The sequence below is a fragment of the Pleurodeles waltl genome, chromosome 11 (genome assembly GCF_031143425.1).
Source record: "Pleurodeles waltl isolate 20211129_DDA chromosome 11, aPleWal1.hap1.20221129, whole genome shotgun sequence".
NCBI lineage: Eukaryota > Metazoa > Chordata > Amphibia > Caudata > Salamandridae > Pleurodeles > Pleurodeles waltl.
The window spans coordinates 584,942,828-584,964,351 of NC_090450.1; the positions used below are offsets into that span (position 1 = coordinate 584,942,828).

The window sequence follows — 21,524 nt, forward strand, 5'->3', positions numbered from 1 at the left end:
TCCTTTTTTGGGAATGAGAAAGTATAGGGAGTATACTCCTGATCCCTGGTGTTGTAAGGAGATAGCCTTGATTGCCCCTTTGAGAAGAAGGGACTAAACATTGTTTGTAAAGTGTGAGGGGCTTGCAGTATAGTCTGTGAATGCTTGGGGGAATGTTTTTTGGAGTGGTAATGAGCTACAGACAATAAAAGTGTTGCATAATGGAAAGGACCCACTAGTCTATGGTGATGTTGATCCATTCTGGATGAAAATGTTGAAGTTGTTCCTTGACAGGTGTGGAGTGGGTGAGGGGAAAACTGAGGTAGTCACTGCTTTGCAGTGAAGGTCGAGCCTCTGGTGACAGTGATCTTACCTCTGCCTCGGCTGTTATTGCCTTTATATGCTCCACTGAAGAAACCCCTGGAATATGAGACTGAAGGCTGTCTGAGGTGGGAAGTATACGCCTCTGAGGTTGTAGATTTGTAACCACCTCTGAATATGGGGCGACGAAAAGTGCCCCTTTGTGAGGGGGACTGAAGAGCACCCATGGCTTTTGTGGTGTCCGTATCTTTCTCCAGCTTCACAAGGGTGGAGTCCATTTGAGGGCCAAAAAGGTGCTTCTTGTTGAAGGACATATTAAGCACAACTTGCTGGACTTCTGGTTTAAACCCACAGCATCAAAGCCACGTGTGCCTCCTTATTAAAACACTAGTGTTAATCCTGCATGCAGATGTGTCAGCAGCATCTAGGGCACAGCGGATGGAGTTATTTGTGATTATTTGCCCCTCTGCAACAATCTGCAGCCCTCTTTTGCATAGGTCATATGGGAGTAATTTGAGAGCTCCTCCATTTCATCTGAGTGAGCCCAGTCGCATCTGGCTAGCAGGGCCTGTGAGTTGGCAATATGCCAATGCATGGCTACCTGTGCAGCCACCTTTTTACCGGCAGCATCAAGTTTTTTACTCTCCTTGTCTGGAGGAGGAGAGTCCCCAGTGGCCTGACTATTGGCCTATTTCTGTGTAGTGGTGGCCTCTACAGCGTCTGGAGGGACCTGAGATCTGATGCATAGTGGGTCAGAGAAAGCAGGCTTATATTTCTTGTCTACTCTAGTGGTGATAACCCTAAAGTGGACAAATGTCGTCAGTGTGACAATGCATACCAGAAAGAATGGGGAGACAATAATGCACCCTGCATATTCGTGGATATGGAGGTGGCACTGTTGAGCATCCATTGTTGAACCAATAGGTTCAATAGGTGTAGCTGAAGACTGGCTGGAGTATTTCTACTCTGAAGGCGTTGGCTCCCTTATTATTTACGCCAAAGTTTACGGTCAGTGTCATTTCACTGGGCATGAAGTAGAGGTAGAAGCCGGTCCGCTCGGACCTGAAGTACTCAGAACTGAAGTACTCGGAGCTGAAGTTTGGACTGAGAGGGGAACAATGTCTCAGACTGAGGTGCTGGAGGTCGGTTTCAATGAAGTTGTCTTGACTATTTTCAGAGCCGAGGCAGAGCAGCCAAAACAGTGTTTTGGTATCTGGCCCTGGTCTGGTGGCTTTGGTAGTCCAGAGACCTCTGCTAGGGGCTTTTTAATAGCCTTAGGGTGGGCAGGAGGGGCCATGGTACTCACAGGCTGCGCGGATGGCACCTTGTGGCTTTCAATATCAGACTAGATGTTGGAGTGAGTAGGAGTCCTAGATGGAAAAAGCCTCCTATTTATTGGCTCCTCCTGGGCATGTTCGTCCCTAAATATGTCCAGGGTGTTGTCCGGAATCTTGTACACCATCTTGAGCTGACAGACTCTTCGGTCCTGAAGGGTCTTCTAAACTAGAAAGATTTACATGTTTCGCAGGTAGCTTCCTGGTGGTCAGGGGAGAAGCATAAGTTACACACCAGATGTTGATCAGTGAGGGGGAATTTGGAGTGGCACCAAGGAAAAATTTGAAACGGAGTCCGTTCCATCAGCTCAGCATAATTTTCAGTGCTGCGTGGTGAGGAATGCCCAAAGCGGGTGAGGTCGCCCCAGAGGGCATGCGATTGGTGCCCAGACCGATGAGTGGAGATGGCGCAAAGATAGAAATATGCAATTGAGAAACAATACCGTTGATAAATTGAAGACAGAAGTAAAGATCTGGAACCAAAGTGAGTCGAAAGAATGAGCGAAGACACTCACGTTCAAACCGTATGACGGAGAGAAAACAATCTAACAAAGGAGTCTATGCCCATGCACAACATCACTGAGAAGGAGGAGAATCTCAAATCAGTCACTCTGAAAAATTCTTCTTTGAAGAAAAAACAATTTGCAACATTTCAGACCCAAAATAAGATGGCAGGAGTATGCAGAGCATGTGTATTTACAGCCACATATGCCGTTGAACCATCTATTTCCTCCTAGAGTTTGTGACACCTGAGTTAACATCAAGGAGTGGGGTGACAATGAACGATGTAAAGTTGACTGGTCTAACACTGAATGAACCAACAAAGGAATTTGTCTTGATGTTGAACATGTATGCATGTCGAAATGTGCTTACACCTCAACTCAATGATGACACTGGCTCAGCCTCTGTTGCAAACAGGTGGGCACCGTAACTATTTTAGAAGGCAAGATGTAAGATCTCAAACGAGAATGTCCCAAATGGAGCGAATGATGTCGCTGCAATGGCTTCCAGGCTTCTTCCTTTCCCTAAATCTCATCTGTGGGAGACCTTTTGCAGCTGAAGGTGAGAATGCAGTTGGAAGGACCCTTGGCATTGCTGCCCTCTCACACTTCCCAGCCTCCCTGTCCCACAGACCTTACAACTTCCCTTGGAGATGGAAGCCTTCCCTGTCCTTTAATATTTTTTCAACAGTTGCACAAGTCACAAAATGCAACAGAAAATGGAATCTAAATGGGATAAATAAACAGATGGAAAATTCTAAAAGATACAAAAAATATAAAATGAGAAAAAGTCTGAGGTAAAAACATCACAAAGAAGATTTCCTTTAGTGTTCTTGGTTACTTCTCAGACTAGCCAGAAAAAAACTGCTAGTACAAGGAGCTACAGGAGATGGACAAACGCTAATGGCTCTTTAACCCATTCACTGCCCTATAAACATGCCTATGCCATAAAAAAAATACACCCAGAATGTCCTCATGACATACTTGTGCAGCAAAGTGTACACGGTCAGGGAAAGGGTTACTACTGTGCACAAAATCCTTCACAGTGAAAGGGTTAAAGTAAAAGTGTTTGTTTTCGCTCCTTCAGCTCTATTAGTGGGACATCATATGGCTATACTTCTCCATTTTAAACAGGTTTCTCAGAGTCTGCAGGCAAAAAGAGTGGAATGCTGCAATTATCCTTTATATATGCTTTGTAATTAAAAATAAAACCTAAAATTTTAAAGATGTAATGTTAGGCTGAGTATAGAATATCAGCTTTTATATAAATAAGCATTTACTGTAAATAAATTAGCTTCACCACAAGGGATGATTCAAGCATGTGAATCTACGAAAGTTCCAATACTGGAGTAAACTCAAAAGACAGAATGTACAACTTCAGGAACACCTAAGGGGGAAATCGAAGGAGAGACGTGACAGAACAGTGAGATACAAAGAGCCAGCCGACAGAAGAAACGAAAGGTTTGCTGTATGCATGACATAAAATGGGTATTTTAGGATGTCTGGAAAGTACATCCTTAGCCACGCATATGCACAGATATAGATGTCAAGACATGGATGTGTCCATACATATGTTGTTTATAGATAGGCCAAGGAACAGGATAACATTGATGCCAATATAAAAATAGAGACATAGACCTATGAAGCAGAAATGATACATAGGTATCCATGCTTATATATATAATAATTAGAGAAACATAGAAAGAAAGGAGTTGCACAACAGCACCAACACAGGAGTAAAAAAAGAGAGAGAGAGAGAGCACACCCCTTAAGAAATAAAAAGCCAGCCAAGGAGGAAAATCAAAGCTAGCGTACTAAAGTAAAAAGGGATTGGTAGAAGCACTTGCTGATAGAAACCAACAGAAACCTCGGGGTAGAAGAAAAGGATCAACATGAGGGAGACAAATGCCACGTGACTAGATGCTAACCACAGAAAGGGTAAGACAATAGCAATGACAATCCAACAGACAGAAAAAAGATGCTGAAGAAAGGACTGAAGGAAAAGTGGCAGAATCCCAGAGAAACAACAAACGTTTAAGAAAGTGATCCAATATGTGGACCCAGTAATGAAATATTGTGAATTATAAGATTTATAAGACTCTGACCCCCAGAATGGGGTCCTAACACTGGACCTAAACAAGTCTGCAAACCCAAATGTGAATGACCACATCCGTGGACAACAGCCCTAAACATAAAATACAATGAGGTAGGAAGGAAGAAATGTCCGACAGAAGGAGGAACTATGATTACCATCATGCAGCTCCCACAGTAAGGATGAAGTAAATGTATTAGAATCCTACACATAAAATGCCGGAATGAAGTGGTCAAAAGATGACCAAGGACACACGCAGAAGGGGGAAGAACCTCCCCCCTAATGGGACGGTAACATAAGGATAGGAACCTGTACATAATTGGTTGATGCCCCAGACTTACAAAAGCAGGGCAGGGGAAACAAGAAATAGGCACACTACAGTATGGAAAGAATAGCCAACTGTCATACCAGTTGCAGGATACAGCCGCTGTCCTGGACATAGTGTATGTATGAGCACTAGCTATTTCCACTAAGCAATAGCTCCGTTCCCGAAGGCAAGAAGTACAAACACATATGGGAGATATATATGGAAAATGTCACTTACCCAGTGTACATCTGTTCGTGGCATGAGACGCTGCAGATTCACATGCTGTGCATTATCCTGCCATCTAGTGTTGGGCTCGGAGTGTTACAAGTTGTTTTTCTTCGAAGAAGTCTTTTCGAGTCACGGGACCGAGTGACTCCTCCCTTTCGGCTCCATTGCGCATGGGCGTCGACTCCATCTTAGATTGTTTTCCCCGCAGAGGGTGAGGTAGGAGTTGTAAGTATACTAGAGGTGCCCATGCAATGGAGTAGTAATGTATGTATCTAATGTCTATTAAAATAATATTTATTTACATATTTACAATTCTCATGCAACTAAAACGGCTACAGGCTACCGGGGAGGTGGGAGGGCGCATGTGAATCTGCAGCGTCTCATGCCACGAACAGATGTACACTGGGTACGTGACATTTTCCGTTCGGTGGCATGTGTAGCTGCAGATACACATGCTATGCATAGACTACTAAGCAGTTATCTCCCCAAAAAGTGGTGGTTTAGCCTGTAGGAGTTGAAGTTGTCTGAAATAATGTTCTTAATACAGCCTGTCCTACTGTGGCTTGTTGTGTTGCTAACAAGTCTACACAGTAATGCTTAGTAAATGTATGTGGCGTAGACCAGGTGGCTGCCTTACAAATTTCTGTCATTGGTATATTCCCAAGAAAAGCCATTGTGGCGCCTTTCTTTCTAGTGGAATGTGCTCTTGGTGTAATAGGTAATTCTCTTTTTGCTTTAATGTAGCAAGTTTGAATACATTTAACAATCCATCTGGCAACGCCTTGGTTGGATATAGGGTTACCTGCATGAGGTTTTTGGAAAGCTACAAACAATTGTTTTGTTTTACTAAATTGTTTAGTTCTGTCAATGTAATACATTAGTGCTCTTTTTATGTCTAATGTATGCAAGGCCCTTTCAGCTACTGAGTCTGGTTGTGGAAAGAAGACTAGGAGTTCCACAGTTTGGTTTAGATGAAATGGTGATATGACCTTTGGTAAGAATGTTGGATTTGTACGGAGAACCACTTTATGTTTATGTATTTGTATAAAGGGTTCTTGAATAGTAAATGCTTGTATTTCACTCACTCTTTTAAGTGATGTGATAGCTATTAGAAAAGCTACTTTCCAAGTCAGATATTGAATTTGACAAGAATGCATGGGTTCGAATGGTGGGCCCATGACTCGTGTTAATACAATATTAAGGTTCCACGAAGGTACTGGTGGTGTCCTTGGGGGTATGATTCTTTTTAGTCCCTCCATAAATGCTTTAATGACTGGGATTCTAAAAAGTGATATTGTATGTGTAATCTGCAGAAAGGCAGATATTGCATTGAGATGGATCTTAATGGAAGAAAATGCTAGATTAGACTTTTGTAAGTGTAATAAACAGCTTACAATGTCTTTTGTGGAGGCATGTAGTGGTTGAATTGATTAGTCTGGCATTAGCAAACAAATCTTTTCCAATTTTTTGAGTAACAGTGTCTTGTTGTAGGTTTTCTGGCTTGTTTATTGACCTCCATACACTCTTGTGTAAGATTTAAATGTCCGAATTCTAAGACTTCAGGAGCCAGATTGCTAGATTGAGCGATGCTGGATTCGGGCGTCTGATCCGTTGTTTGTGTTGTGTTAACAGATCTGGTCTGTTTGGTAGTTTGATGTGGGGTACTACTGATAAGTCCAACAGTGTTGTGTACCACGGTTGGAGAGCCCAGGTTGGTGCTATGAGTATTAGTTTGAGTTTGTTTTGACTTGGTTTGTTGACCAGATAAGGAATGAGTGGGGGAGGGGGAAAAGCGTAAGCAAATATTCCTGACCAGCTGATCCATAGTGCATTGTCCTTGGACTGAGGGTGTGGGTACCTGGACGCAAAGTTTTGGCATTTTGCGTTTTCCTTTGTTTCAAATAGGTCTACGTTTGGTGTTCCCCAGTGGTGGAAGTGATCCTGTAGGATCTTGGGGATGTATTTCCCATTCGTGAGTTTGCAGGTGATCTCGACTGAGATTGTCGGCTAACTGATTCTGAATGCCTGGTATGTGCTATCAGGCGAATGTGGTTGTGAATTGCCCAATGCCAAATCTTTTGTGCTAAGAGACACAGTTGCGACGAGTGTGTCCCCCCTTGTTTGTTGAGATATTACATCGTTGTCATGTTGTCTGTCTTGACAAGAATGTGTTTGTGGGCTACTAGTGGTTGAAACGCTTTTAATGCTAGAAATACCGCTAGCAGTTCCAAGTGATTTATGTGAAGTAGTTTTTGTTGATTGTCCCATTGGCCCTGTAAGCTGTGATTGTTGAGGTGTGCTCTCCACCCAACCATGGAAGCATCTGTTGTGATAATAGCTTGAGGCACTGGGTCTTGGAATGGCCGCCCTTTGTTTAAATTTATAGGGTTCCACCATTGAAGCGAGGAGTATGTTTGGCGGTGTAGGAGGCTGGCCTGGCTTGTAGTGGGTACCAGAGGTACTTACACCTTGTGCCAGGTCCAGTTATCCCTTATTAGTGTAGAAGAGGTGTTTCTAGCAGCTTAGGCTGATAGAAGGTAGCTATGGCAAAGCAGCTTAGGCTGAACTAGGAGACATGCAAATCTCCTACTATACCACTGGTGTCATATGCACAAAATCATAAGAAAACACAATACATAGATATACTAAAAAATAAAGGTACTTTATTTTTATGACAATATGCCAAAAGTATCTCAGTGAGTACCCTCAGTATGAGGATGACAAATATACACAAGATATATGTACACAATACCAAAAATATGCAGTAACAGCAAAAGGAAGTAATGCAAGAAGTGTAAAGTTACAATAGATTGCAAAAGGAGCACATAGGTATAGGGGCAACACAAACCATATACTCCAAAAGTGGAATGCGAACCACGAATGGACCCCAAACCTATGTGAGCTTGTAGAGGGTCGCTGGGACTGTAAGAAAACAGTGAGGGTTAGAAAAATAGCCCACCCCAAGACCCTGTAAGGTAGGTGTAAAGTGTACCTACAACCCCCAAAAGAGCACAGAAGTCGTGATAGGGGGATTCTGCAAGAAAAACCAACATCAGCAATGCAACAACAGTGGATTTCCGGACCTGAATACCTGTAAGACAAGGGGACCAAGTCCAAGAGTCGCGACAGTGTCGAGAGTGGGCAGGAGCCCAGGAAATGCCAGCTGAGGGTGCAAGGAAGCTGCCACCGGATGGAAGAAGCTTGGTGTTTTGCAAGAACGAAGAGGACTAAGAACTTCCCCTTTGGAGGATGGATGTCCCACGTCGTGAAGAAGCTTGCAGAGGTGTTCCCACGCAGAAAGACCACAAACAAGCCTTGCTAGCTGCAAGGGTCGCGGTTAGGGTTTTTGGATGCTGCTGTGGCCCAGGAGGGACCAGGATGTCGCCACTTGGATGAGAAGACAGAGGGGGCGCCCAGCAAGTCAGGGAGCCCTCACAGAAGCAGGCAGCACCCACAGAAGTACCGGATCAGGCTCTTAGAAGATGAGTGAACCGGAGTCCACCCGAAGTCAGAAAAGGGAGTCCCACGACACCGGAGGACAACACAGAAGGTTGTGCACTGCAGGTTAGAGTGTCGGGGACCCAGGCTTGGCTGTGCACGAAGGAAATCCTGGAAGAGTGCACAGGAGCCGGAGCAGCTGCAAATCACGCGGTACCCAGCAATGCAGTCTAGCGTGGGGAGGCAAGGACTTACCTCCACCAAACTTAGACTGAGGAGTCACTGGACTGTGGGAGTCACTTGGACAGAGTTGCTGAGTACCAGGGACCATGCTTGTTGTGCTGAGAGGGGACCCAGAGGACCGGTGATGCAGTCTTTTGTTGCCTGCGGTTGCAGGGGGAAGATTCCGTCGACCCACGGGAGATTTCTTCAGAGCGCCTGGTGCAGAAAGGAGGCAGGCTACCCCCAGAGCATGCACCACCAGGAAACTGTCGAGAAAGCCGGCAGGATAAAGCGATACAAGGTTGCAGTAGTCGTCTTTGCTACTTTGTTGCGGCTCTGCAGGCGTCCTGAGCAGTCAGCAGTCGATCGTTTGGCAGAAGGTGAAGAGGGAGATGCAGAGGAACTCTGGTGAGCTCTTGCATTCGGTATCTGAAGAATTACCCAAAGCTGAGATTCTAAATAGCCAGAAAAGGAGGTTTGGCTACCTAGGAAGGAGGATAGGCTAGTAAGAAAGGTAAGAGCCTATCAGAAGGAGTCTCTGACGTCACCTGCTGGCACTGGTCACTCAGAGCAGTCCAGTGTGCCAGCAACACCTCTGTTTCCAAGATGGCAGAGGTCTGGGGCACACTGGAGGAGCTCTGGGCAACTCCCCTGGGAGGTGCAGGTCAGGGGAGGGGTCACTCCCCTTTCCTTTGTCCAGTTTCGCGCCAGAGCAGGGCTGGGGGATCCCTAAACCGGTGTAGACTGGCTTATGCAGAGATGGCCAGCATCTGTGCCTATCAAAGCATTTCCAGAGGCTGGGGGAGGCTACTCCTCCCCAGCCATCACACCGATTTCCAAAGGGAGAGGGTGTCACACCCTCTCTCAGAGGAAATCCTTTGTTCTGCCTTCCTGGGCCAGGGCTACCTGGACCCCAGGAGGGCAGAAACCTGTCTGAGGGGTTGGCAGCAGCAGCAGTGGAGACCCCGGAAAGGCAGTTTGGCAATACCCGGGTTCTGTGCTAGAGACCCGGGGGATCATGGAATTGTCTCCCCAATGCCAGAATGGCATTTTGGTGACAATTCCATGATCTTAGACATGTTACATGGCCATGTTCGGAGTTACAATTGTGACGCTATACATAGGTAGTGACCTATGTATAGTGCACATGTGTAATGGTGTCCCCGCACTCACAAAGTCCAGGGAATTTGCCCTGAACAATGTGGGAGCACCTTGGCTAGTGCCAGGGTGCCCACACACTAAGTAACTTTGCACCCAACCTTCACCAGGTGAAGGTTAGATATATAGGTGACTTATAAGTTACTTAAGTGCAGTGGTAAATGGCTGTGAAATAACGTGGACGTTATTTCACTCAGGCTGCACTGGCAGGCCTGTGTAAGAATAGTCAGATCTCCCTATGGGTGGCACAAGAAATGCTGCAGCCCATAGGGATCTCCTGGAACCCCAATACCCTGGGTACCTCAGTACCATATACTAGGGAATTATAAGGGTGTTTCAGTATGCCAATGTGAATTGGTGAAATTGGTCACTAGCCTGTTAGTGACAATTTGGAAAGCAGAGAGAGCATAACCACTGAGGTTCTGGTTAGCAGAGCCTCAGTGAGACAGTTAGTCATCACACAGGGAACACATACAGGGCACACTTATGAGCACTGGGGCCCTGCCTGGCAGGGTCCCAGTGACCCATAGACTAAAACAACACATAAACAGTGAAATATGGGGGTAACATGCCAGGCAAGATGGTACTTTCCTACAGGCGGTCTATCAACACTAGATCTTGAAGTTGACCCTGTGCTTGTGTCCATTGTTTTGCTAGGCACTGTTGTAAGGGTTGCATGTGTAATCTTGCATTTAGGACAATGGCTATGCATGAGGACATCATGCCTAGTAGTTTCATTACAAACTTTACCATGTAGTGTTTGTTTGGTTGTATGCTTGATCTTACATTTTGGAATGAATGAACTCTTTGTGGACTTGGAGTGGCAATTGCTTTTTGTGTGTTGAGTGTTGCTCCAAAGTATTGTTGTATTTGGGATGGTTGCAGATGTGAGTTTTGGTAATTTATAGAGAACCCTAGTTTGTGTAGAGTTTCTATGACGTATTGCGTGTGAAAAAGACATTGTTGTTGAGTGTTGGTTTTTATTAGCCAGTCGTCCAAATATGGGAATACGTGCATGTCCTGTCTCCTTATGTGAGCGGCTACTACTGCTAGTCATTTCGTGAATACTCTGGGGGCTGTTGTTATTCCAAACGGTAGCACTTTGAATTGATAGTGTATGCCTTGCATTACAAACCTTAGGTATTTTCTGTGAGATGGATGGATGGGTTTGTGGAAATGCGCATCCTTGAGATCCAATGTTGTCATGTATTCTTTCTTTTTTAGTAGGGGAACTACGTCTTGAAGTGTTACCATGTGGAAATGATCCGATTTGATGAAGAGATTCAGTGTTCTGAGATCTAAGATAGGTCTTAACGTTTTGTCCTTTTTTGGCATTAGGAAATATAGTGAGTAGACGCCTGTTCCTTTTTGGTGATTGGGTACAAGCTCTATTGTTTGTTTTGTAGCAGTGCTTGGACCTCTATTTGTAATAGGTCTAAGTGTTGCTGAGACACTGTGCGTTTTGGGTGGCACATCTGGAGGGAATGTTGTGAATTCTATGCAATAACCATGTTGGATAATTGATAGGACCCATGCGTCTGTGGTAATATGTGTCCAGTTTTGGTAGTATGTGGTTAGCCTCCCACCCCCACTTGTGACAAGTGTTGGGGTGTTGTGACATTGAAGTCACTGCTTGGTTCGGCTTGGTTTGGTTGGTTGGAATTTTCCCCTTCCTTTTGGGAACTGTCCTCTATAGGAACCACGAAACCCTCCCCTTTGGTATTGTGATTGGTAGGTGGGTCTGGTTTGAGAGGTGGAAGGCTCAGATGTTTGTTGCCGAAACCCCACTCTGAATTGTTGTTTCCTAAAGGTGCCTCTGACTTGTGGGGAATAGAGCGCGCCCATGGCTTTGGCTGTGTCCGTGTCTTTTTTAATTTTTTCAATGGCTGTATCGACTTCCGGCCCAAACAACTGTTGTTCATTAAACGGCATATTTAACACCGCTTGTTGAATCTCTGGCTTGAATCCAGAACTTCTCAGCCATGCACGTCTGCGAATGGTCACAGCCGTGTTGACAGTCCGTGCTGCCGTGTCTGCCGAGTCTATTGCGGACCTTATCTGGTTATTAGATATGGCCTGTCCCTCTTCCACTACTTGCTGGGCACGTTTTTGGTGTTCCTTGGGCAAGTGCTGTATGATGTCTTGCATCTCGTCCCAGTGTGCCCTGTCATAGCGTGCAAGTAGGGCTTGTGAATTCGCAATTCGCCATTGATTAGCTGCTTGTGATGCCACTCGCTTGCTTGCAACGTTGAATTTTCTACTTTCTTTGTCAGGTGGTGGAGCATCTCCTGACGATTGAGAATTTGCTCTTTTCCTTGCCGCTCCTACAACCACTGAGTCCGGTGTGAGTTGCTGTGTTATGAACACAGGATCTGTTGGGGAGGTTTGTACTTTTTATCAACTCTAGGCGTGATAGCTCTTCCCTTCACAGGCTCCTGGAAGATCTGTTGCGCGTGCTTGAGCATCGCCGGGAGCATCGGCAGAATCTGATAGGAAGCGTGGCTGGATGCCAGTGTTAAAAAGGAAGTCATCCTCCACTGGCTCTGTGTGCATTGCTACATTGTGGAACACAGCTGCCCTGGATAGTACCTGTGTATATGCAGTACTGTCTTCTGGTGGTGACGGCTTTGTTGGATAACATTCTGGACTGTTATCCGATACTGGAGGATCATATAAGTCCCATGTATCAGCGTCATCCTGTGTCATCCCAGTATGTGTGGGTGACTGCATTATAGGTGTTCCCAATGGTGACAATTGTGGTGGGGACGGTTGTGGTGAGACCATCGGTGGTGCAGATTTGTCTCTAACCACTTTTGCCTTAGGTTGCATTTCTGTCTCCTGAAATGCAAGCTTCCTTTTTGATTTGAGTGGAGGTAAAGTTTGTATCTTACCAGTCTCTTTTTGAATGTGTAACCTCCGTTGTGTATGGTCAGGTGCTTCCATACCTAACTTGCTCATATCGATGTCTTTCCTTGAGATGGCTGGAAAGTCCTTGCTCTTCTGTAAAAGAGCTTCTTTTCGGCTCTGAGGCCACTTTTTTCGGTACCGAGGTTTCTGTTGTTACAGTCTTTTTCGGTTCCGAGGATATTTTTCGTGGTTTGGTCGATTCGAACTCTCGGTGTCTAAATCGTTCGGTGCCGGATTCTCGACCGGAGTCGGAAGTCTTCGGCAATTCTTTGGCCTTTTTCGGTGCCTATGTTTGGTCACCTTCCTTTCGGTGGGTTGAGCCATGGCCTGTTGGCGGTGGCGTCCCCATGGACTTAAATGTTTTGGTGTGACCTGAGTTTTGGACGGGGCAGGTTTACTCACGGTTCGTTGCACCGTCGAGGGTCGTTCACCTTCGGATTCATTCGAGTACGTCTCTTGGATGGAGATGCTTTCCTCCTCTTCGACATCGAGCTGTTCTTTCGGTTTCGACGCCATGTGCAGTCTTCTTGCGCGTCGATCCCTCAAGGTCTTTTTCGATCGAAACGCTCTGCAAGCTTCGCAGGTACCCTCTCTGTGTTCGGGTGACGAACACAGATTACAGACCCGGTGCTGGTCTGTATAAGGATACTTTGCGTGACACTTAGGACAGATGCGGAAGGGGGTCCGGTCCATTAGTCTGGGACGACGGGTGTGGTTGGGCCGACCAGGCCTCGGTGAAGAGTGGAAGCCCCGAAGGGCCGCCGAAGCGGTCTTGCTGTCTGTGCCGATACTTTAACACTAACCCGGTACCGAGCGATAACAATACCGTCGAATTTCCGATACTTTAGCTAACTTTCCCACTTCAAAATACGGTGCAAAGAGGAACACGTCCGAACCCGATGGCGGAAAGAAAACAATCTAAGATGGAGTCGACGCCCATGCGCAATGGAGCCGAAAGGGAGGAGTCACTCGGTCCCGTGACTCGAAAAGACTTCTTCGAAGAAAAACAACTTGTAACACTCCGAGCCCAACACTAGATGGCAGGATAATGCACAGCATGTGTATCTGCAGCTACACATGCCACCGAACATATATATGTATTTATAGACAGATAGATCAAAAATGTATATATATATACATAAGCAATAAAAGGACTGTCTCCAAGACTGTACAAAAGGTCAGAAGGATGACTAAGATGTCCAGAAAGAAGATAGAAAGATAAATGTTGTACACGGCCAGGAAGAGACAAGTGAAAAAAAAATAACAAAAATAAAAAAAAGATTAGAAAGTAGTGGACTATAAGGGCAACAGATTATGCTCCCTACTTGCAGCATATTCCAGCCAGAAGGGAGGTATTTGGAATCGAAGAAGTACCAACATCTCCAAAGGAAGCAGATCATGGAAAACAGGCAGAAAACCATCTCCCACTGCACCAATGGGAAAGAACACTTGTATAAAAAACATAAGGAACAGTGAGCCAGTACCAGTAGGGAACTGTGAAGTCTAAAAGAATGGTCAAAAGCCTACTACCAATTGCTCCGAAGAGTATGGACTAAAAACAGCTCTGACTTGAGGGCACTCTTAGTCTACCCGCCTATGAGCAGAGTACAACAGAAAACCCCCTGTTTAGAGGTATGAGACCCACACTGGGTCAGAAAATAATAATGAAACCTGTCCACCATAGTGGGAAAAAGAAACAAAACACCTACAATGCAGGAGTACCACCTTGAGTACTAGAACATAGGAAGAAAACCACTGGCGAGAAGCAGGAACACACTGGCTGTCACATGATAAACAATAAGCACACAGCCACAATGGCGGTAGAAAAAAGTGCAACTGGGGGAAAAATAAATTGCACCTGAACAAGGAACCAAGCCAGAAGAAGAATCTGTAATATATAGAGGACTTAAAGCGGAGTCCCACCATGAGCATCTGTAAAGCGGCATAAGGCCGAGTCGGCATGCGCGCCAAAAAGGGAGGTGCCATCAAAAGGCATATCAAGCAAAGAAGCTTGCTCAGCTTGGGAAATTGGAAGAACGTAGCCATGCCCTTCGTCGTAGCGCTACAGAAGAAGCAATAATCCTTCCAACAAAGTCTGTGGTATCCATACCACATTTAACACTAAGCTTGGCAGCCTGCTGACCATCCCTTACAAAAGGCGTTAAGAGCATTTCCAGCCTTGTCAGACAGGGAAGTCAAAATGCGTTCCGCAAAGAAACTCCACCTACCGGAAGCGTCCAACTGTCTGGCTTCTTCCTCTGGCATGGGTCAACTCCTGAGCAGACTCGTCCTCAGAGGACGGGAGGAGCTGACCGGAGGCGGTGAAGCCGGAGGAAGACGTGACTTCGACCGTGGGCGATACATACCTTGAGATGTTGCAGGATTTGAAGATGTCGAAGGAGCTGTATAAAAACAACTCCTAAAACAGTGGTTAGGATGAATGGTAGAAGAAGAAGAAGAAGGAAAACCGCCGAAAGGGAAGGCCAAAAATGGCTTCTCCGGATCCGCATTGCTGCGCGGAAAAGAAGAAACTGACGCCAGCGCGTCACGGAAGGGATTATATGGACTCCGTTAACGTCATATCCGGAGGATGACGTCAATACAGAGTCGCACAACGCCCTCTACAGATGCACAAATGTACTGCTGAAGATTTTTTTCCGGATACGGTCTGGCGCCCGGGGAGAATTCTAAGGTAAGAATTTCTAAGATAAGAAATCTGCAGCTAGTTCTCTCTATCTGATATACAGAATAGCTTGGTTCAGTCAATGTAGAACCTGAGAGCTCTCTTGACATACAATGTCTGCCATGCTTTCTCACATCGGAATCCGGTTGTGGAAAGTAGAATGTGAGTTCTATGGTTTGAAGAAGGTGTAAAAGAGATACCCACCTCAGCATTAACTTAGGATGTGTTCTAAGAATGACCTTGTCCTTGTACACCTGGATAAAAGACTTCAGTAAGGTGCACACATGCAGTGTGATAATGCGCCTGAGGGATGTTATGGCCACAAGGAAGGCCAGTTTCTAGGACAGAATCTTAAGAGGTTATGAATGCACAGGCTCAAAAGGTGGAACCATGAGCCCAGTAAGGACAACATTGAGATTCTACACAGGCGTGGCTGGTGCTCTAGGAGGTATGAACCTCTTGTGGACCTCCAGCAACACTTTGATCACATTAACCCCGAAGAGGGATATGTGTTTTCTGTTCTGCATGCAGGCAGTGGTTGTATCTAGGTGTAGGAGCATGGAAGTGGAGACAAGCTCTGCCTTCTGTAAGTGCAAAAGCTAGCCAATTTTATCCTGGACAGCGTTTTTAAAGGAGTCAGGGTTTTTAGAGAAAAAGTGAAGAAAACTTTTTTTTTCATTTTTTCACTTACCAAGCCTTCATTTTGGCTGACAGGCCTCACTCAAGACAGACATATTCCTGGGGAGGTTGTTAAGGTACCAGAATTCAACAACTTCAGGTGCAAATATGCAAATTTGAGCTTCCGGGATCTGGATGCCTGACCTTGTTTCTATGTAAGAAGGTCTGGCCTGAGGCGAAGCCTCTTATGAGGGTTGTGGCACGTCTGCAGGGCAATGGGAGGAGCAGAGTTGTATGGCCCAGGTTGGTGCCACTAGAAAGTGAGGGTCAGTAACATTTGTCTGAGTTTCCTCACTATGGAAGGAAGCAGCAGGGGAAGTGGAAAAGTGTAGTGAAACACCCCAGATCAACTCATCCTTAGTGCACTGCCCACAGACAGTGGATGTGAATCCCCGGTAGCTAAGTTTGGGCATTTTACAATTTCTGGGGTGCCAAATAGGTATATAAGTGAGGTGTCCGAATGCTGGAGTAGGTGTGAAACACCTATAGGTGGAATTCCTACTCATGGACTTGTTGATGTGGGCCCAAAGCCAAACCCTCTACACTAGGTGGAGAAAAATTAAGTGAACGTGTGCCTCCATAGTCTGAATATTGTACAAGCTGGTCATGTTGCTTGTCTTGTTGAGAACTACCTTGATTCAAGTGACTGCTAGAAAAGGTTTCAGGGTTCGGTGTATGGAAGCATTTCCCAGTAACAGATGTGGCAGCCTTGCTGCTGAGAGGGCCACATTCCCTGGAAAGTTGGAAAGTGATGTCACTGAGATGCACTTCATGTTCTGTAAGAGAGGTGTTTGTGGTAATGGTAATTTGCTGAATCGGATCTGCAAAAGGCCTGCATTGCAAAAGATTAATGTTCCACCACTGCAGAAAGTTGTGCATTGTGCCCATTCCATCACTAGATATTCCCATTGGCCCTCCACTACAGACAATTGATCTTCAAGGTACTCTTGGAGCATGTGCAGCCTTCAGAGAGGAACAATGTTAAAACATCAGGCCATCATTCCTAAGAGGCACATAATAGTTTGCACTGGGAGTTGACATATGGGCTCACAAAGAGGAAGAAGCGGGTGCTGGAAGGCTAAGACCCTTTGCTGTAGGGGGTAAGCTTTCCCTGTGACTACATCTAGGAATGAGCCTACAAAGAGTTGTATTTGAAGTGACTGCAGGTGGGACTTTGTAGCATTTATGGTAAATCCCAAACTGTGAAACAGGAACAGCACAAAAAATTAAGTCCCTCTTATGAAGAAAGAGACTGATGTCCCAGAGGGTTTGTCATGTGCAAATGTTAGATAAGCTTTATCTTCTGAGGGGTCAGAGGTTTAAGATGGGTCTGAGGGAGCAGGTGCTTCTTGGGGATTAGAAAGATGAAAGAGTACACACCACTCCTGTGGTGTTCCAGCTGTACCATTTCTATGGCTCACTATAGTAGGAAGGTCTCCACTTCCTCTTGAAGAACAAAGGTGTTCTTGGCTGAGGTTGTGTTCAAGGGACTGCATGTTGTCTGGTGTATAGTTTGAGGCAGCACCAGAATCGGACTGCCACTAGGACCTGCTTGTCTGCATCGTTCCAAACAAGTGATGGACCAAATCACATTTCCTCCCCTCAGACAGGTGATATGACGTGAGTTTTCATAAACTTCCAATAATCCTTATAACCATTAGGGTCTGTAGATCTTCATGTGCCTCCTTAGAGAGAGTGTTACATTTGGCCCACTGTGACTCCATAGGCCAATACAACATCATAACTTTGGCCAACACTGTAGGTACTGCATTCAATAGTTGGCTGGCTTTCATAGATAACTGAAAATACATTTCTGAAGAATCTCTCTAAGGTACTTAGGTAGTGGGGATTCCCATACATGGTCTGTAGGAAGCTGGCCTGGTGTGTGGTGGATACCTAAGGTACTTACGCCAGGTATCCCCTAGTCAGTATCTAGAGGCCAGGCTCTCTAGAGGTAGCTGTGGATGAGCAGCCAAGGCTTATCCAGAAGACATGCAAAGCTCATGAAATACCACTGTAGTCACACAGCACTTACACACATGAAAGAAAACACTCAGTGTTAACAAAAATAAAGGTACTTTTGTTTTAGTGACACAATACCAAAAAGTACTAGAGAGGCAAACCTCCAATAGGAGGTAAGTAACACACTAAATATATACACTAGTTATCAGCAATAGGCATAGAAATTGATAGAAAACAGTGCAAATGCAGTTAGACAAAAGTGACCCTAGGGGGAGCCCAAACCATATACAAAAAAAATGGAATGCGAACACAGAATCCCCACCTAGGTAAGTGGAATGTGTAGAGGAGAGCTGGGGTGCTAGGAAACCCCAAATGTAAGTACCACAGTGGCCCCTAGCGACCAGGAGAAAAGGAGTAAGTTAGTGCATTTTCCCCAAACCACCTAAAAGGAAGGAAAAGAAGAAAATGCAACACCCAGACTAGACTGCAAGAAACCAGCGGTGGACTCCTAGAGAGAAGAGGCCCAGGTCCAGAAGTCACAGAGGAGTCCAGGTGGAGTAGGAGCTACTACCCACGAAGCTGTGGATGCAGGAGTTGGTCGACGGTAATGTGAAGTAGGTCAGCACTACAGCCCTAGAGTCAGTGAAGAGTTCCTGAGGGATGCAGACGGCATCCCATGTTGGGAGAAGAAAGGCAGTTGGGTGTTGGTGCAGGAATTCCACCAACAAGCCTTGGAAAAGGTCGCAGTTGGCAAAAGGTGGAGCTGCCAGGGACCAGCAGAGCCCAGGAGGACTCAATCAGGAAACGGGAGTCAGTGGGGACCCTCAGTGGCACAGAGAGCCCACAGAAGCAAAGACAGCACCCACAGGTGTCCCACAGGACGGGGACACAGCAGTCGCAGAAGAGCCCACGCAGCACGACTGACGAAGGGTCCCACACTGCAGGAGAACTATGCAGAGGGCTGTGCGTCACAGGAGGGAGTGCTGAGGGCTGGAGCTAAATGTAGCCTGAAGATACCTAAGAGGAGATGCAAACAAGCCTTGTCAGCTGCAAGAGACGCAGTGCACGGGAGTACTGTCCTGCATGGGAAAGCAAGGGCTTACCTCCACCAAGGTTGGACAGCTGGCAAGAAAGACCAAGATGACTACTCCGGATCACCACCCATGATGCAGGATCCATGCAGCTCAAGATGAGATGCAGCAATGCCTGCAAACGCAGGAGAGTGACTCCTTCACTCCAAGGGAGATTCCTTCTTTATTCTAGTGCAGACTGAAGACACGTCACCCTCAGTAAATGCCTTGCCTGTGGAAATGTTGCAACTGCTGGCAGGAGCCCTAGAAACAATGTTGCAAAAGAGTTGTTCTTCTTGGAGGCAGATTGTCGGGTCCTGGAGGGTCCAGTCGAAGTTACGGAGGCCAGAAGTCAAAGTGAAGGTTGAAAAGCAATCCTGCTGGAATCTCGCAAGCCGAATCTGAGGTCCCACCCAAGAGAGAGACCCCAAATAGCCCTGAAAGGGGGATTGGTCACCTCGCCAGGTAAGGACCTATCCAGAGGAGGCTCTGACATCAACTGTCTGGCCTGGCCACTCAGATGCTCCCAGAGTTCCCTGCCAACCTTGGAAACAAGATGGCAGAACCCAGGGACCCTCTGGAGGAGCTCTGAACATCACCCCTGGGGTATGATGGACAGGCGAATGGTCAGTCCCCTTTCCACTGTCCAGGTTGGCGCCAGAGCAGGGACTAAGTGTTCCCTGAACCGGTTTGGACTGGTTCATGCACAGAGGGCACCAAATGTGCCCTTCAAAGCATACCAGTGGCTTGGGGAGGCTACCCTTCCCAAGCCAGTCACACCTATTTCCAAAGGGAGTGGGTGTTACCCCACTCTCCCAAAGGAAATACTTTGTTCTCCCTTCCTGGGCTTGAGCAGTTCAAGCTGCAGGAAGGCAGAAACCTGTCTGTGGGGTCTCAGCAGCTTGGGCTGCCTGGAAAACCCTGGAAGACTGGTAGGAGCAATGCTGGGGGTCCTCTAAGGAGCTCCCAGAGTGCATGGAATCATACTTCCAATACTGGCAAACGTATTGGGGTATAAATCCAACATGTTTGATATCAAACATGCCTAGGTTCGGAGTTACCATTATGTAGCTGTACATAGGTAGTGACCTATGTCAGTACACGCATAAAATTGCGTCCCCGCACTCACGAAGTCCATGAAAATGGCACTGGAGTTTGTGGGATAATTTCTGGTAGTGCAGGTGTGCCCTCATACACAGGTACTTGCACCCTGACCTCTGCACTAGGAGGGCCTGCCACAGGGGTGACTAGTGACCTGGTGCAGTGACCTATGGTGAAAAGGGGTGCATGCACCCTTTTCACGCAGGCTGCAATTGCAGCCCTGATAAACACTTTGCATGGGCTCCCCATGGGTGGCATAATATATGCTGCAGCCCATGGGGATCCCTGGCACCCCAATGCCCTGGGTACCATATACTAGGGACTTATATGTGGACACCAGTATACCAAATGAGGGGTGAAAATGGTACACATGTCCAGGTTATAGGGGAGAGTGCATAATCACTGGGGTCCTAGTTAGTAGGATCCCAGTGAACACAGTCAAACACACTGACAAACAGGCAAAAAGTGGTTGTAACCATGCTAAAAAAGGCTACTTTCCTATACAGTCACTTTGCTGCCTGGTCCCAACACATGCCTGGAGACCAATCAAAATCTGGATGGAGTTATTGGCCCTAGCCCCTCTGCAGCAGGAGGAAAAAAACTGGCCTTGCTTAATAAAAATGCACAAAGCAAGGGAAATCTGCAGCAAAGTATAGCAAAATTCCCTAGTGAATCTGATTCAGCTAAATTCAGATAGCAAAAGTTCTCACTTGGCAGAGAAACCACCTTGATGAGGGAGAAAACAAACAGTAATTGACCCAACAGATTTGTTAACAGGGGGCCTCCGATTCGCTGCTGTTTAAAAAAAAAATAATAATAATAAAAATAATTAATCAAAATGCAGTACCATGGGGGATGGTTACCTTTTCCTACATAAGAGACACACATTCCTTTGTTTGATAGCAAACGTATTTTATGAAGAAAAAAAAAAAGCCTCTGGTCTGACTGAGGATCTTCAGGTAGTTGGTGCTGATGCCAGTCTTCCAAAATCGGAGATGATGTGTCTAGGGGAGAACCCTCCCATTGCCACTTGTGAAAATGTGTGGATGCACTTGTAATTTGATGCACGGTTTGCTTGACATTCCAACCAAATTGGAATACCAGATTTATATGTCAAGGCAAAATATTTCTTGGATCTGAGGTGATGTAATTCACACTTATTGTATCCCTGGGTGTGCGGATCTTCCTTTAATATAAGGGGCCTCCAATGACAGCTTGCGCTCTATGATTGTGTCCAAAATAAGTGCCTTACATGAAAAGGTTAAGTGCTCATTCTTCCCACGTGTTTTGGAATGTAAACCAAATATCATGTTTAGAACTTTTGATGAGCAGAGGGAAGGAAGATCAAAGGGAACCAAGTGCCAAGAGAAGATTTCTGTAAGGTAGTGTTAGATGATGCCTCACAACTTTGTTATCATACTGGGGTAAAGTAGAACCAGTTCTGTACACAAGTTGAAGTGCAGCATGGAGTGCTTGTGAAATGGAACAGTTCTCAGGTGGCCTCAGTGAAAAGATGTACAACTGATGCAGTATCCACTGTCTTA

The 21,524-nt window shown here is 46.0% G+C and overlaps 1 protein-coding gene across 1 annotated transcript in view; it reads right to left on the reverse strand.

The window, feature by feature from the left end:
• KAT6A (lysine acetyltransferase 6A) overlaps nt 1-21,524 on the reverse strand; it is a 1,196,154-nt gene that overhangs the window by 432,324 nt on the left and 742,306 nt on the right. The gene's annotated exons all lie outside the window — the stretch shown is intronic.